The sequence below is a fragment of the Delphinapterus leucas genome, chromosome 2 (genome assembly GCF_059928025.1).
Source record: "Delphinapterus leucas isolate spDelLeu-1000000601 "Yukka" chromosome 2, BTC_Dleu_Yukka2, whole genome shotgun sequence".
NCBI classification, from domain to species: Eukaryota; Metazoa; Chordata; class Mammalia; order Artiodactyla; family Monodontidae; genus Delphinapterus; species Delphinapterus leucas.
In genome coordinates, this window is record NC_143130.1 from 109,564,975 (window position 1) to 109,584,466 (window position 19,492).

Genomic DNA, 19,492 nt, shown 5'->3' on the forward strand with positions numbered 1-19,492 from the left:
TCAGAACCTCAGCAGGAACTGGTCTCTCCTCTAATTTGGTCAAGGAAAAACATGGCTACTCCAAATGCTACTCTCTTATTCTCACCTTTTATGTAAGAGTCAGGAAGGCATATGGCCAAATCATTACAACGTACCAAAATCTTTACAGCCTCTACCCAGCTTGGGACCTATACTGTGTATGAAGGTTTTGAGATTGAGGGATAACAGTAGAAGAGAAAAATAAAGGGTGGGATACAGGATGGATTGAAGTCATTGTTTTTCACAAGAGTAAAAATTAGGATGAACATACAGACCAAAGACCAGGCACTGTCAATTTTAGGTGGCCTCCATGAACGCTCTCAAAATCCACATTTCCAAACATGAGTGGAGAAGGTGGAAAATTCCACATTAGCCCTCTCTACATGCCTGGAAAGCAAATATTATTTCTGCATGTCCTACTTTCAGACTTCATTGCTGGTTCTTCTTTTTAATTCCATATTATAGCAGGAAAAAACAAATGAATAAACAAACTACTCCACTCAAACAGGTCAAAAGGTCCTTATGTAGACAATGTAAATGCCATATTCTCTACCATTCTCAACTCTTTGTTAACTGAGACCTGTCAGAGATGGCCTCAAATACAGTCTGAGTTGATGGGCCTAATTATTTAAAAGGAAGAGTTCAATTTTTCCAACGTTCACATGTCTACTTGCAGCAAGACTTTTTATATTATCATGAAATCCCTACTCAATTTACGTTGCTTCTCTCAGCCTTTACATTTCCTTAACGGTACTCTTTTAATGTTCAAAATCACAGAGAGCAGGATTAGTCTGCTATAGCTCTGATTCACCAAGGGGCATGAAATGGGTCTTCTGATTAATGTTTTGTTTGGGTGTATATCACTTACCCGAAGCAAAAAGGCTTGTTGCAGAATTGAAATGTCTTTGATGTAGACTGTTTACTGTCATGTTCATACTCTCCTGGGAGAAGTGGGTCTGCTGCTGGTGCTTGCCTTGTGCACTAGGGAGTGACCTGTTAATTAGGCATCAGGATCAGTCTTATTGCTAACTTTTTGTTAGACCATAGGTTGGTAGGACAGTTGACAGTGACATGAATTAGTATGAATCTGTTGCCTGCCACCCAAAAACAAGTACCTCTATTTTGGTAAGGAAAAAAAAAAAAAAGTAGAAATTTTAAAGATACAGAGCACCAGGAGACAAAGAACAGAAACCCTCAAAATTAAATTTAGGTGAGAAGCTATTCCTGAAGGAGATAAAGATCAATTGAAACGATATGGGGAAACTAGCTGACAAAGAAGATGAATGTTTACTGAGAATCCCTGGAATTCAATGAAAATGTACCATAATCAGCAAAAAACTGAAAACACACTAGTTCATGTAGCTCTGCTTGAATGGGATGGAATATGGGAAGGTTTGCAGTAGGAACTCTAAGTGCCAATATGACTTTCATTCAGACACTTGATCTGAATGAAATATTACTTAAGTTCTTATTTATTTCAAAAAAATGTTTCAAATGCCTCCGTGTTTTAAAGAAAGATATTATGAGTTGTGTGGATTTGGTTCTGACTTGGTCTGCTTCATTTGTACATGGGATTAGAAATAGTTCATGGTTAAAACATTGAATAGTATTTGGATTTTATTTTAATTTGGTTTCAACAAGTCTTTCATGTTGATCCGATTTAGAGTTCAAGTTTTTTCCAGGTGAAGTATTGCTCCAATATACTGTTTCCAAGTTGGTACATAGCAGATCCCACAGGGATAATGGGAGGACCTAACACACTACTCTGAATATGAACAATTGAATCTTTTAATTATATTCCATTAGGTCAAGTACATAAAGTTTGATCAGCAACGTTTTACTGTCAGTCAGGTATAGTAATACTGAAAATGGATTGGGAATGCCATATTCAAAGGTAAGTTGCTCTACCTCATACCCATTGAGGGTGGCTACTATTAAAAAAAAAAAAGCAGAAATGACAAGTGTTGGTGAGGATATAGAGAAATTGGAATTCTTGTGCACTGATGATGGGACTATGGAATGCTGCAGCCACTATGGAAAACAGTATGGTGGCTCCTCAAAACATTAAAAATAGAGCTGCCATATTCCACTTACGGGTGTATACCCGAAAGAATTGAAAGCACAGACTTGAAGAGATATTTGTACATCCATGCTTATAGCAGCATTATTCACAATAGCCAAAAGGTAGAAGTGACCCAAGTGTCCATTCACAGATCAATGGGGAAAGAAAATGTGGTAAATATATACAATGGAATATTACTCAGCCTTAAAAAGGAAGAAAATTCTGACACTTGCTACAACACAGATGAACCCTGAAAACATTATACTAAGTGAAATAAGCCAGACACAGAAAGAGTAATACTGTATGATATTACTTATATGAAGGACCCAGAGTAATCAAATCCATAGAGATAGAAAGTAGAATGGTGGCTGCTAGGGGCTGGGGGAGGAGGAATGGGGAGCTATTGTTTAAAATGTACAGAGTTTCAGCTCTGCAAGATGAAAAAGTTCTGTGGATGGAAGGTGCACAATAACATGAATATACTTGATGCCACTGAACAGCACAGGTTAAAAAAAGGCTAAGATAGCAAATTTTATGTTGTGTGCATTTTACCACAATTGAAATTGAAAAGAATAAATTGCTATTCTGGTGAAATTATAGAAGAAATTTTAGTACCATATTTTATTTGTATTTATCATTATCTTAAAATACTTTCTAAGATAGCATGAAAAAAGAATGTTCTAGGAAAATATTAAAGCGTTGTGTATTTGACTCAATCAACTGGCTACTTCATTTTTAAAAAAGTAATTCACTTTTAACATCATAGATGCTGATGTCATGTAAAAAATATCTGATTAATTGGCTTTAATGAGCTATTTTAAATATTTAATCAGATACGTATTTGTCAAAATATTTAAAAATTACATCTTTTTATTCTTGCTGTAGGTTCTCAATTCTTGCTGTAAAGAAGGGAGTAAAAAAAAATTTTTAACAAGGCATCTCAAAGCAGAACTTTGTTGAAAATCTATTTAAATTTTTAAATAGATTTATTGATATGTAATTTGCATACTATATTCAAGAATTTTAAGTGTGCAATTTAATGAATTTTAGTAAATGTAAACAGTTCTGCAGCCAACACCACAATTCAGTTTTTTTTCTTTTACATTCTTTTTTTTAATATTCTTTTCCATTATGGTTTATCACAAGATATTTAATATAATTCCTTGGGCTATACATTAGGACCTTGTTGTTCATCCATTCTAAATGTAATAGCTTGTATCTACCAACCCCAAACACGCAGTCCATCCCTCCCGCTCCCCACTCCCGTTGGCAACCACAAGTCTGTTCTCTATGTCTATGAGTCTGTTTCTGTTTTGCAGATAGGCTGATTTGTGCCATATTTTAGATTCCACATATAAGTGATATCATATAGTAATTGTCTTTCTCTTTCTGACTTACTTCACTTAGTGTGATAATCTCTAGTTGCATCCATTTTGCTGTAAATGGCATTATTTCATTCTATTTTATGGCTGAGTAGTATTCCATTGTATAAATGTACTGTATAATACATATGTACCACATCTTCTTTATCCATTCATCTGTCAATGAACATTTAGGTTGTTTCCATGTTTTGGCTATTGTGAACAGTGCTGCTATGAACACAGGGGTGCATGTATCTTTTAGAATTATAGTTTTGTCCAGGTATATTCCCAGGAGTGGGATTGCCGGATCATATGGTAATTCTATTTTTAGTTTTCTGAGGAACCTCCATACTGTTTTCCATAGTGGCTGTACCAACTTACATTCCCACCAACAGTGTAGGAGGGTTCCCTTTTCTCCACACCCTCTCCAGCATTTGCTACTTGTAGACTTTTTAACGATGGCCATTCTGACTGGCCACAATCCAGTTTTAGAACATTTTCATCACACCATAATTGTCCTTTGTGCCTTTTTACAGTCAATCTCTGCTCTCACTCCGAAGTCCAGGCAATTACTGTTCTTTCTCTGTTCTTTTTTTTCCTTTTCTAGAAATTTCATGTGAACAGAATCATACAATATGTTTCTGGCTTCTTTCAGTTAATGTAATAATTTGAGGTTCATCTCTGTTGTGGCATGTATCAGCAAATCATTTCGTTTTCTTGCTGCATAGTGTTCCATTGTGTGAACATACATGTTGTGTTTATGAATTCACCAGTTGAGGGACATTTTAAGTGTTTCTGGGTTTTGGCTATTATAAAGAATACAGTTATGAATATTCATATTCAGGTCTTTGAATGGACAAAAGTTTTCACTTTGGGTACATACAGGAATCTAGAGGAGTGGAATTTATGGGTCATGTACTAAGTTTGTGTTTAGCTTATTAAGAAACTACCACTATCTTCTAAAATATCAATACCATTTTACATTACCATTGCAATGTGTAAGCATCCCCGTTCCTCCACATCCTTAACAACGCTTGGTATTGTCCGTTTTCTTGATTACAGCTCTTCTAATGGTTGTGTAGCAGTATCTCATTGAAATTTTTATATGGATTTCCCTAACGGCTAATAACGTTGAGCACCTTTTCATGTGATTGCTAGCCTTTGTATATCTTCTTTGGTGAAATAGTTTGCCATTCTTTTAATTGGGTTGTTTGTGTTCTTATTAATGAGCTGTAAGAGTTTCTATATATTTCAGATTAACTTCTTTATTAGGTATATTATTTGCAAATATTTTCTCTCAGTCTACAGCTTACCTTTATTATTTTTTTTTTATTGAGGTTCGCGGGCCTCTCACTGCTGTGGCCTCTCCCATTGTGGAGCACAGGCTCCGGATGCGCAGGCTCAGTGGCCATGGCTCACGGGCCCAGCCGCTCTGCGGCATGTGGGATCTTCCCGGACCGGGGCACAAACCCGTGTCCCCTGCAAAGGCAGGCGGACTCTCAACCACTGCGCCACCAGGGAAGCCCTCCCATTTTGTTTTTAATGGTGTCTTTTAAAGATCAAAAGTTTTCCATTTTTTTCTTTATGGAATGTACTTTGTATGTCATACCTAAGAAATCTTTGCCTCACCTAAGACCACAAAGAGTTTTCTCCCGTTTTCCTCTGAAAATTTTATTACTTTAGCTCTTACATTTATGTCAACAACACATTGTTAGTTGATTTTTATATACAGTAAGATATAAGGGTCCAAGTTAATTTTTTGGCATATGAATATTTAATTGTCCTAGCATCATTTGATACCTTTGTCAAAAATCAATTGACCATAATTTAAGGGTTTATTTCTGGATTTTCTAGCCTGTTTCATTGATGTATTTGTCTATCCTTATGCCAACCCCACAGTTTTGATTCCTGAATCTTTACAGTAAGTTTTGAAAGTGGATGGTATAAATTCTATGTTCTTCTCCTTTTAAGAATTTGTTTTGACTGTTCCAGGTCTTTTGTGTTGAAACCACAGACAAATTTGGGAAGAAGTGCTCTCTTAATCCTCCTACACTGTTGGTGGGAATGTAAATTGGTACAACCATTATGGAGAACAGTATGGAGCTTCCTTAAAAAACTAAAAATAGAACTACCATATGATTCTGCAATCCCACTCCTGGGCATATACCCAGAGAAAACCATAATTCAAAAAGATACATGCACCCCAATGTTAATTGCAGCACTATTTACAATGGCCAGGACATGGAAGCAACCTAAATCTCCATCGACAGAGGAATGGATAAAGAAGATGTGGTATATATCTATATCTATCTATCTATCTATCTATCTATATATACATATATATATATATATATATATATACATACACAATGGAATATTACTCAGCCATAAAAATAATGAAATAATGTAATTTGCAGCAACATGTATGGACCTAGAGATTGTCATACTGAGTGAAGTACGTCAGACAGAGAAAAACAAATATTATATGATATCGCTTATATGTGGAATATAAAAAAATGTTACAAACAAACCTATTTACAGAACAGAAATTGAGTCACAGATGTAGGAAACAAACTTATTGTTACCAGGGGGGAAAGGGGGGGAGAGATAAATTGGGAGATTGGGATTGACATACACACACTACTATATATAAAATAGATAACTAATAAGGATCTACTGTATAGCACAGGGAACTCTTCTCAATACTCTGTAATGACCTACATGGGAAAAGAATCTAAAAAAGAGTGCATATATGTATATGTATAACTGATTCAATTTGATGCACAGCAGAAACTAACACAACATTGTAGATCAACTACATTCCAATAAAAATTAAAAAACAAAAAACAATATTGAGTCTTTCAATTCATGAATCTGAAATGTCTCTCCATGGATCTTCTTTAATTTCTCTTAGCAATATTTTCTAGTTTATAGTGCACAGGTCTTGCACTTCTTTTGCTAAATTTATTCTTAAGTATTTGATTTGTTTTTATTTTATTATGAATAAAATTGTTTTCTTAATTTGATATTCAGATTGTTCATTGCTAGTACACAGAAATAGCATTGATTTTTTTTATACTGATCTTTCATCTTGTGATATTTTAAAAACTTCTTAGATCAAGTTTTTTTCTTTTTCTTTTTTGGTTCTTTTTTTAAAAGATTTTCTACTTTGAGGATTATGCTCTTTGAATACAGTGTTCACTATGTTTTTTTGGAATTTTCATCCTTCATAGCCTTACCCTTAACTCCTTCAATCTGCCTTTTGCTCTGACCACTCAATAGCAATTGTCACAGGGGTCTGTTCTTAGCCTTGTGCCCTTCAATAGTCTTAACTGTGGCCTACATGATGCTGTAGAAAGAAAACTTGTCAAATTTATAGAGAACCCAAAGTTTGAAAGTGAAAACTAGTGAGATAAAAGACAAAAATCAGGAATCAAAATTTCATGAACTGGTTGAAAAACAATAAGGAGTAGCAAACACAAAGACAAGTATTTAGGTTCTGAAGACTAATTGCACAAGCTTTATGATGTGGATTCCAGCCTCTCTGCATTGCTTCTCTCCCCATATGCATCTTCCCAAGGACCCCACCTGTAATGCCTAGGTGCAGGTTCACTTCCTCTCTCTCATTATGATGTTTAAGCTCTTCTATCAGATGATGTTCATGGGTGTGTGTATTACAGTGCTTGTCATAGATTAGACACTCAACAAACAGAAGCTTCTTCATTTCAAACCAAGTATTCTCTGATTGCTCTCCTATGTCCTTCCCATGCTTTCTCTCTAAAAATTTTGAGCTTCTGTCTGTGGAATCACAATTTTTCTTTGCTGTTGAAGAAATCTGGAAGACACGTTGGTTCCTCCTTATCTTTCGTCCCCATATCCAGTCATTTAGCCAGCTTATTGTATTAGTCAGTTCAGGCTGGTATAATACATTCCACAGACTGAGTGACTTAGACAACATGCACTTATTTCTCACAGTTCTGGTGTTTAGAAAGTCAAAAATCAAGGTACCAGCATACTGGGTATCTAACAAGGACCTTTTTCCTTTTCTGAACATGGCCATTTTCTCGATATGTTATATGGCATAGAGAGAGAAAACTCTGGTCTCTTTCCTTATAAAGACACTAATCTCATCTTGAGGATTTTTCTTCATGACCTCATCTAAACCTTATTACCTCCCAAAGGCCCTACCTTCTAATACCATCCCACTGAGGGCTAGAATTTCAACATATGAATTTTAAGGAGACAAACATTCAGTCCAAAGCAGTTCTGTTAATTATTCTATCTCTACAATCTTATCTTTTTAATTTCTGTGTCCACTACCCTGACCAGGCTTATATTGCCTTATGCCTGTATTATCACAATAGCCTTTAATACTTACCTGAGATTAGCCAGAACATAGGGTACAGTTTTAGATTCAAGGAGAGGAAAGAATGAGCAATTCAGGTTCATTATTTTGATTTACTCTTGAAGTAGGTATAAAGCAGGGTAAAGTGTATTAAAAAGTGGTGGCAGTTACCAGCTTTCTTTTGTATCTTGTGGAAGCATAAACTTGGCAGCTCACATAGTTTGAGATGTTCATTTGGTGAAAGAGGCCAAGAATGATGATAGCACTGTCATTTATATCCCAGCCACATCAGCACCCAGAAGCAACTTACTTCATCATGTAAAATGATAGTTCTGCTACTCAGTAACTTTAATATTTAAGCACAGGGCTTTGAAATTCTTGCTGTGCTTTGGAGGAGATGTCTCTACACTGTCCCCGATTTTTTCCCCATTCACTCTTAAACTCACTCTAATCTAGCTTTGGTCCCCAGTGTTCTATCAGAAGTCCGCTTTTCATGAACTTCAATGAACTCCACACTGCCAACTCTTATGGCAGGACTCTGTCTACATATTATTTGTGGTACCTGCACATTTCAGCACAACATATCACTCCATCCCCCTTGATATACTGTCTTCATTTATCTTCCAGGATATGGGTACCATTTACATTTCATTTGCTCTTCCAGAGTCACTCTTTACCTTTCTCCATTCCTGCTTTTGGCACAATGAGGCTGACCTGTATGGATTACATCGGTAGGTTGTTGTGCCCTCTGCCTTCCCGTGGCATCTAGTGAGAAGGGAAGGAGCAGAGGTCAAAGTACATATGCCCTGGCTCCCTGCCACCAAGGCTACTTTGAACTGGTTGTTTGTCTTCTCTCACAGAGTAGACCCTACAATAAATGTTCCCCTGCTTGTCTCATCAAGTCTAGAGACTGAATTAGCACCAGGTCACTCCACTATCTACAGGGTTTCCCCACACACACACCTTTTAAACAATTCTGACTACTTTTCTCCACTTCTGCTGGAACCACCCTAGTCCAGGCATCATAACTCACATGGATGTTTGCAATGGTCTCATAATTTATTTCAGCCTGTACCTTCCCAACTTCACTCACAGTCTATCCTCAACATAGCAGTCAGAGTGACCTTTCTAAGATCTAAGATAATACCACATATTAATCTGTTCCAAACCCTTTAAGGGATCTGCATTTCACTTAAAGTACAAGTCAAAGCTCTCAGTTTTCTACAAGGCCCTACATGATCTGGCCCCTTTACTTTGGTGATCTTATCTCCTGTTAGCGTCCCCTAGCTCGCTCCATCCCAGACTCACTTTCCCAGTGGCTTTCTTGCTGTTCCTCCTACAAGCTAGTACACTTCTCTTGCCCTAGGGCCATCATGTTGACTGTTCTGCCTGGAACACTCATCCCCCAGACATCTGCAAGCCTTTGTTAAAGAAACTTTATTAATGAAACTTATCCTGCTTAACCTTTTTAAACTTACAACCCACTCTCTCCCCTTTATCCTCAATCCCCCTTATTGAGCTCTATTTTTCTTTTTTTCATAGCTTTTATCACTTCTAAACCACCGGATTATCGAACTATGTACTTAATAATATATTCACTGACTGTAACTTTGTTTCTCCTAGTTAGAAAGTAAGTTCCAGGAGGTCAGGGATCTTTGCCTACTACTCTCCCTGGTACACAGTACAAGTATGGTAAGTAATTGTTGAATGAACATCTAAGCCCTGGGGGCAAACTCCTTTTATCCCCACCTTTGCTTCAGGGCCAAGGAGTTTTCCATTTAGGTCCACTGGGGCTTTTCACTCTTCCTAGAGACTTTCTCATCCAACCTCACCACAACCTAATTTACTTTCACATTATTACTCCTCTTCCCTGCTCAGGAGCCTAACTGCCTTTTATATAATACTTCAATCTTCTATAAAGACTCTAGCCAAACGGAAATCTCTCCCATTTTTACCAATATACATTCTAACTTCAGATAAAATATCACATTATACTTTTGTGGTATTTGTACTGTATAGCTCTAGATATTGTCTTTCCAACAAGCTTATAAGCTTTTTGACAATAATCATACCATGCTATTTTTTGTAATCTCCAATTGTCATATAGACAGTGTCCAAAAGACGTTGTTAAATTTAATTTGAAATTTCTTTAACAATGATTGATAAATCTTCGATTCCTCAAAATATTTCCCTCAAATATAAGATCAAATTTTGCTAAATTTATATGACCCGTTAATATGAAACTCATAATATGCTTTTCTAAGAAACTTGATTTCTCACAATCTTGCTCTGAAACATTTTTTACAAAATCGGTCAGACATTTTTTGAGGTGTGTACAAACTGTACATATTTCATTCAAATTCTGAAGGTTAAAGCCCTCAGAAAATATGTTGTGTGCATGCTCCGGGTCAATCACATAATGGCAAACTACATAAAGATTCAGAATAATATCTAAGAATTCTTGTCTTGAATAAATTACATGCTCATTAATGTTGCATAAGTGATTCCACATATGTGTCTTGGGACGTGGAGTCACTTTTCCAATTTGTGTTTACTACCTAAAAGTGTTAATGTATTATTAATTCCACATAGGATTTGGGAGCTCTGGGATTTCATTGTAACATCTAGTTTGGTTTAATTAGTAATATATCTTTTCTTTAATGATAAAATATCAATTAATGATCTTATTATATATATGAGTCTGATAGGCCCTGATGAGAGTCATTCAGACAAGTTAACTCCAAGAGGTACCGTCTGAGAAATTAAATTCTTCACCAGCTTTGTTTCTAAAGCAGAAAGGAAAAGAAGAGTTGGGAGAGATGGAGGGACAGAATTATAATTGGTATATATTGACTAGCACTTTGGAACATATGTCTCTTTTTCTTTTGTGTAATTAGATTTCTTTACTTCTCTTGATTAATATTTTGTTCATCATTTGATCACCCCAGAATTGGTCACTTAGTTTTATTAATTTCCTTCAGTTTTCACTCTAATGCTTAAGAACATTAGAGTGCCTTAATCTCCTGTTTAAAAAAATTAATGTGGTTGTATTAATTTTTAATATTTTAATATTCATTCTAACGATCCGATAGCCAAGCAGAGATTTAATATCTGGGTTGTTTTGGAAACAATATTTTAGAATAGATTATTAATGATCGTGTGATTTTTTTCACACTCCTTCTTTTGGGAGATATGTTCAGAATTATTTTCTTACTGCTGTGGCAGGTACCCAGAGTCACACTGTGTTAAGACACTTACCTGGCTTACCTGCACTCCCCATCTCTTTCACCCTGCCTCCTAAGCCAGACTCTACCAACTCTGCCTGTTCTCTTTGTCTCTCCTCTTCTTTCTGCCTCTCTTGCAGACTTTCTATACTTCTCCTACCGGGATTCCATAAGGTTCATGTAAAAGAGACACCTGACTGGGAGAATATATAAGGGAAGTCCTCTCATAAAAAAACTAGACACAAATGAGAAAAATCTTACTTTTTAGTTTAGTCAGCAGCAGGATAACATAGCGGTTAAAACCATAGAATCTAAAGCTTGAGTTCATATTCTGGCTTTGTTTCTAGTATGTGATTTTGTTTCTTAATTGCTAAGAGGCTCAGTTTTCTTAATTGTAAAATGGAGATAAAGTTCCTACCTCATAGGGCTGTATAAGGATTAAATATGTTATTTTTAAGTTAATATATAAATACTTAGTTGTAATAGATAAAGTACTTAGAATAATCCTTGGCACGGAATGAATGCTAGTTATGCTACTACTACGTAATCATTTTTTTTGCATGCTATTATGCTACTGCTAGTCCTATATCTAAGTTATAGCTATATACATTTTAGCCAACACTACTATTAAACTTACAATAATGAAGAGAATGCGATTTCATGGCAAATCATGCTAGATTATATTCTCTATTACAGAAAAAAAAACCTATAAACAATGTCTCCTTGATCTTTAAGCCCATATATAGATTCTACTAAGACAAAACAAACTATAATTTTAATTAGTAATTATAATCAGTTACTGCAAAGTCTTGATTAGCTTTTGTATTCTTTGCTTAAATTTATAAAATTTGCTTTTATCTTTGAGAAACATGATACCAAACTTTCCAAATCTATAATTTCAGTGTGGGCTACAGTTGTAACTAAGTAACTCTATCAAAAAAAAAAAAATGCAGGTACAAGTACATTGGTAAATAGAGATTGAAACTATAAGAAATTCAGTCCTTCTGGAATGTTCATTCCTTCTCACAGTTTGCTTCATTCCTATTAGAAATCAGAGAATCTTCCTTCTCCATCACATCATTACTAGGTCCCTTTCATTACTTAATACTATTTTCAGAGTCTTGGTTGCAAAACTAAGAATCTTCTCTCTCCATAAAAGCTAAATAGATAAAGAAGTAAAAAGGCATGTATAGATTATATACTGAAGACTGGTATTTATGGATTGAAATGTCAATAGCAATATGAGAGATATAAGCAATGGATATTTAAAATAATTTTGCCATCTAAGAATCAACACACATTTATTACGTGCTGATAAAAGGCAGGCTTTGTACTAGTCAATCCTACAGTGGATAAAAAGAGATATCTCTATTTTATCATGAGCTTAAGCACTGCACCAGGTGTTGGGGAGACAAAGATGAATAAAACACAGTCTAGGTCCTCAGAGCCAAGTGTGAAACAAATCCACAGCTGTCAAGGATCTTTAGCTTAATTTTCAGAAAACTCCATGGCTTGCAGAATCTCACAAAGTGTTGAGTGAGAGAAACCAGGCCCCAGCTTTGTGTTTGCATTCAAGTAAGGTTCAAAACGAGGCAAGACCAAGCTATGGTGTTAGAAATAAGTGACAACCCTCATAGGAGCAGGAGGTGGTGATTAGAAGGGAGCACAAAGCAGGCTTCTGTGATGTTGGTCAGACTCAGTTTCTTAATATGGGTGCTGATTATATGGGGTTCCTCACTTTGTGAAAATAAACCTATGATTTGTACACTTTTTGGTATGGATATTATACTTCACTTAAAAAAAAATCCCATGGCTTGTTAGAATTCCAAAATTCTCTCCTGATATTTCTTTAAATTTCTAGGGAGAGGTGTGATAACGTTCTTTCGATTTTCGCTTTCTCCAGGCCTTCTGCCTTTGTGCTTTTAGAGAGTTAGGAAGTACATGGAAAAGTGGTTTACACTGTAGGAGTGTATATAGCTTTAAACACAATAAGCATCATTGTTCAAGAACATGTTCTTTGTCCACCCCACCACTATGGAATCTAGTTCCAGATTCACCCCATATCTCTCATGCGATCTTTTCTCCTGTGTATTCTCCTCCCTTCCTCTGAATCAGCTGTCCCTTGTGCACCTTCTCCAGTCTCTACAACATTCCTGACTCCAGCTGTGGAGAGCAGTTCCATGTGTGCTTTGACTCACTTCATTCTGAGATCACACACCGAAAGTTGTATGAGGCCCTTCCAAACCTGTGGCATGGGATGCAGGGGAAGCCCATGCACAGGCAAACCCTGAAAGTGAAATAAATTTAACACCTTCTGGCACAATCTTTGACCAATAGAAAGCTGATGGGTAAATGCTACTTTTTGTCAGTTTCAAGTGGACAATTGTAAAAGGTCTTCTATATGCTCCTCAGAAAAGTTCCTGGAGTGCTGTGACCAACTTGATAACATACCCCCTTTTCTCCTTGCACGTTTACTGTCACGGATTGCTAACTCTCCTGCTCACTGTGATTACCTTCCAAATAAACCACCTGCGCAGAAGTCTTTGAGGCTTTGCTTTCTGGGGGGACAATGTCTAAAACAGTTGGTACCTAGAAAGCAGACATATAGGATAGGATTCCAGAACTGGATCACTTACCAGTCTGATGCAAACAGAAAACCCACTGGTCATGGGAAGTGGGATGATGAGGAAGTCCAGGTATGCTATAGCATCACAATGACTGAGTCTCCCACCTGCAGTGGAATAGGCCAAATGGAAGGTGGGGCACTGGATTATTCTGTGCCTCTAACACATCAGTGGGCAATGGTGAGGTTAATAACTATGAAATTGACTGGCTGCTGTTTTATACTTTGGAAGAATTGAGCAAAGAAAATGACAATGTTACATCAGACAGCTACCACCTCAGGGCATGCTGTGAAACACAGGAGGACTTCCAAGGCAGCATCTAGAAGGACACTCATTTCCTGAAGCTGCAGGGCAGACGTTGCTCAAAACCAGACTCAGGAGTTTCGGAGTTTCAAAAGAAAGTATAAGTCTAGCCTTGAAAGGTTTCCTATGCTTTGTTTTGTGGAGCTACAGCTTTTCTATCTAGTCATCACAGTGCTTACACAGTAGGCCACAAAAGAAAAGGCCAAGGTGGCAGAGTGCAAACTACATACGGTTTGAGAAACACGAACTCTCTTCCCAAGGCTGACCTAGCTACTACACGTCTGAATACCTGAACTGTCAACATCAAAGACTGATGGTGATTCTGCTATACGATATCATCCTTGAGAAAACCAGCCACCCACTTGGGTGGCTTGCAGATTTCGCCAAAACCTTTCAACCCTGGAAGTGGCAGCAAGAGTTTATAGAGGGATTGACATCTACTCCAGATTTGCTTTTACCTTCTCTACCAAAAGTTCCTCCACCCCATCATCATGTAAGAGCTTACACAGTGCCTTATTTATTGGCATGATGTTTTTCTACAATACTGTCTCCAAATAAGGGACCCAATTTATAGCAATGACTACGTCAACCGTGGAGTAGACTGGTCCTAGCATAAATATTTGTATTCCACAGAAGCAGTCATTTTAATAGAATGAGAATAGCCTATTCAAATATCATCTGGGTGCTAGTTTACAAACAAAACCCTGGAGTGCTGGGGTGCTAAATCAACAGCCAATACGTGGCGTTGTGTCCTCAAAACCCAGAATATCCAGGTTGAAAAATAAGCCTTAGATATAAGATTGGCCCCCCTCACCACCATTTCCGGGAAGCCTTTTGCAGAATTTGTGTTTTCAACCTTAAGTAGATCTAGAGGTCTTCATTCCCAGAGGCGACTCCTTCTGTCAGGGAACAGAGAACTGACAAAGAGTAACATTTATCCATACTTTCCCTGTTGGTTGAAGATTGTGTTAACTTTCCTGCACGTATAGGCTTTGCACGTGTGTGGGTCTAGTGGGCTTCCCCTGGAATCTCATGCCATAGTTCAGATTTTCTGCTAGATTTAAGTTTCTACTCACCTGAACCTATGACTATTTCCAGGTCACTTTAGGATCTTCATGCCAGTATCCATGCCAGCAGACAAAGAAAGGAGCTCCTGATTACCAGGTGATACTATGAATGCTGCTACGTATAGGGATAGGAAGGAGGATACCTGGAACCCAAGGCATTAACTGGAATATTTCCCAGTACTTTTGTCCCCAATTAATGATGGTGAATGGGCAACTGCTTTAATTGCCATTCAATAGTGGCGAAGCTATTGAGGGATCATACCTTTCAGGGGTAAATGTTTATGTCACCCCATATGGAAGCAGCCAGATTACCTGAAGTTATGGTTTAGCTTGAGGAAATTTAGAATAGGTGATGGAAGATAGGAGATGATAACTACCAATTAACGTCTTATGACCAATATAGCAGAAAAAGGGGATGGTTGTATCTTGTTTCACAAACCCTTCCCCTACTAAGTCTTTTGAAGGATTGGACTTAATGAAAGACAGAAACACTGTAATGGGTGAACTGTGTCAGATGACTCTTGTTCACCAGCTCACATTGTCTTGGCCTCATCTCTGATTCCAGTCATGGCTACAGCAAATTAATTCTGTATAGGCTTCAGTTTACCTGGAACTGACAGGTAAACTTGTCTCAAACATGCACCATAATCTTTCAAGCCCTCTTTGACACTGTTCCATGGGGATGCTGGTGGGAGGTCACTCAGGAGAGATGCAAGCACAACCTGAAATGTAAGGGAGTTGAGTTCATGCCCACTGGGGCAACCTTGAACTCATGGGGTTTGGAAAATGATCAGGAAATGCTTATTGTTTTTTCCCAGTTCTCAGGTAGAAATTTCTTTCAGGCACAGTCGTGTATTGGGTTTTCTCCCTTTCCAGTTTCAATCTCCACGGTCACTCACCCCTGCTCCCTGGGACCACCTTTCAGTAAACTACTTGTACCCAAGTCTGATACAGATTCTACATTCAACCTGTCGATTTCAGTATAAAAGCACACCTTCTTCTGCTTGTTTCATTCAAAGAAGCTTCCTCCCTCTTCTAAGGTCTTGACACCAGCTAAACTCTCTGCCCAGAATTATCTCATTTATCCCTAGAAGGCTTGTGAAAGTATATTTTCCAAATGGAGACATTTCCTTCCCTAGCTAAGCAGAATTCAAGTACTTCCTTTTCTTTCTTTACTAGCTGATTTTCTTTAGCCTATAAATGGGCTCAATTTAATCCCATCTAAAAACATCCATATGCCCATATACGCAGACACAAAAATTCCAAGACAAAACAAAACAAAGTCACAAAGGACACAAAAACTACACACTTGACTTTATACCTTTCTTCTTCTCAAAATAACAGCTGACATTTATTGAGTGCTTACCACACGCCAGGTGTTATTCTAGCAAATGACGTGCAATATCTCATTTTATTTTCACAAAACTCTAGGTGGTACTATTATTATACTCAAATGTACAGAGAAAAAGCTGTAGTTCTTTGATGTTAATTAGCTTGCTCAAGGCCATAGCTTCAATGTTTGATGAGGGATTAAAAGTTAGGTCTCTCTGCCCCTGGAGTATGCATATCAGGGTTGTCTAAGGATCATGGTTTTCAGTTGCTCACTTCTCATTCTTTTCAACTTATTACAACGACTTCCCATTGAAACAGCATATGCTAGGGTCACCAATATTGTCCAAATCCAACGGATACTATTCATTCTTATCTTACTCAAAAGTCTTCCTGTTTGATAAAGTTCATAAGTCCCTTATCTCCTTCTGAGTTTCTCCTGACTGATGACTTTACTGTTTGTTCATGGTCTTTTTTATGTCTCCCTCCACCCCAAATTTAAATATTGTGATTATAAGTTTTAGTGCTCAACTTTCTTTTCACTTTATAATCTCTCTTTGGGTGGCTGCAGCTACTACCTTACATTGACCTCTTGACCAGCATTTACAAGAACCAAAATTTTACCTGAATTTCCTACAATTTGTATTTAAACTTTAAATAGTTAATGTTTTCTCTTTTAACTCAGCCATCTACCTACTAAAAGTAGAAACGTGGAATCTTTATTGAGGTATGTAGGAAAGCTTATTTCAGACTGTCCGTATTCCTAAAGATTATCAGCTTTAGGGGAAAGGTGGGGAGTCATCAGAGAAGCCTAAGCTTAGTCAGACTCTTAATTGCAAGAGCTGGGATGTGAGTACTTCATTCATGCTCAGTGAGAAGTAGGAGTGACTTCAGTGGGTAATGACTAGGTGTTTTAGACTTCTTTTGCAGGTGATTCTGAAAATACAGTTATTCTGGAGAGTGAGGAAAACTCTACACAGGGAGAAGGGGGCTTTCTGTTAGATAGCTTTTGACTGCTTGCTGCTATTATTATTCTTACTAAATAGTGGTGCTGTTTATTAAAATGTTTTCTCATGACCTATTTCCACCTAAAAGCTTTGAACTGTGGGAATACATGAAAAATCTGTTCTGACCTGCCTCAGCCCTAGGACTAGCCTTAACAGAATATGCAACAGTGTTTATTTGCAGGCTGATTATGAAACTTGCTTTCATATTAACTCTTCTTGATTTATTAACCTCATTTAGAATTTTAGGGTTTTAGATCCTTCGCAACTGATTAAAACAAAATACTGTTGTCCTCCCAAGAATAGAAACTGTTCCTTCCTTCTGTTCCATGTGGAAGTCAGCTTTTCAAGACCAGGTCTTGTTTTTTTGTTTTTGACATGTGTATCTTGTGAACAGTTGTACTTTGCCAACTGCTAAAATAATCATTGGAAATAAAGACAATGGAGATAGTCACAAGAGCTTTTTGGAATTATTAAATGCAAGACCCTTTCTGGCTTGTTTTTGTCAGCCATGTCCACTACTAATGGCATAGTTAAAAAAAAAAAAATCCTACCTAAGAAGAAAAACACACCTTAAGTTCTTATGAGTAGAATCAGATGGAACCAATTATCTGGATGGCAGAATTGCTTTCATACGCTGCAACGGACCTCTACCTGGGGCTCCTCAGACCACGTGGAAACCCATGGACCCCATGATTAGGTCCCTTGTGGGCCCTGTGTGTTTGAATTCCAGTATAGCCCTCGTGTTGATCTACATGTTCCTCATTTTATATGTACTTCAAAAGGCATTTCACTTACCTAATTATTAGTATTCTTTTTCAAAGAATAAAATTGGGAACCTCATTGACAATGATATCCTAGCACTTGCTTATTTCAGTGTTGTTTCTTAAAAAAAAAAAAAAGATTGCCCTTATGACTGAGGCTAAGAGTATCAGAATAAGGTCATCTGAAATTGTTTTCAAATTCACAGTCTTATTGAACTAGTACTAAGAATTTTGGTTCTCATTTTACCTTCTCCCATACCACATTGCTCTTTTCAAACGTTGTTGTCATAGACCAATGGTTGGCTTTTAAATCTTTCTCTCCTCATAAAAATTAAAGAAAAAAAATAGCTTACATGGCAAGTATTCAATATTTTATAAAATGTAGCCCAGAAATATCTTTAAACAAAGATTACTTAATCTGACTGAATTTTTTTTAAAAAGGATTTAAATTATAAAATTTTCCTGTTGACTATGTAATCAACACTTTGTGCTTTAGTTGTGGAAGAAAAAGACCCACTTTTATCTCTGTTTGGTAAATATTTTAAAATGCAATGCCCATACACAGAGTTTGGTTCTTCAATTACTTTTCTTCCACAATGACAAACCATCTAACGCTATTTAATGGCCTTTCCTAGAGCGCTTCATGATTCAGAGTCTTCCAGCTGTGACAAATCAAAAGGCACCTATGTATTCTTTGGGGTTTTTATTTGCAAAAATGTCAAAAATTCAATTTAGTTTTGATTTTGATGTACATTAATCTTCACAACCTTTTATGCATCAATTAACTAGTAAAAGTTATGAGGGCATCTCTTTACTGTATGTGTCATGAAGGCCTTTTAGTCTTTTTTTTTTTTTTAGTATATATTCTTTGCTGTTTTTGCAGTGAGCTACGCTTTTAAAGGGGCCTTTCTTGGCTTTTCTCTTTGGAAGCCTGCTTTATACGAAAACAAGTTTAGTTGGAGTTTCCCAAAAGTGCATGTTCTCTATCTAGAATGGTTCTAGTGAGGCAAGGTCACAGCAGCGACCCTCACAGCTGAGCTTAAAGGTGTATATTTACATTTTACTTTTTCTAACTTAAAAATATTTATTATTTATTATAGAAGCATAACAACTTTAGAAATCATTTAGCCCAACTCACTTTACAGGTGAGAAAAAAGGGGCAGAGTTAAGTTGGATATCTTATCTAAAACCAGCCAGTTAATAGTATATTCAAGACAAAAACTCAGGTCCTTTTAGCTTCTCTAGAATATCACCCTACTCTTGTCACCTTGAAACAGATTTTGTGGTGAGAGGTTATAATCCTTTCTTGCCCACTTTCACAGAGTAGTTAACTTGGCTTCTGAAACCAAGCAGGATCCTGAGGGGCTCCTGGGCACAAAAGCCTTTCAGTG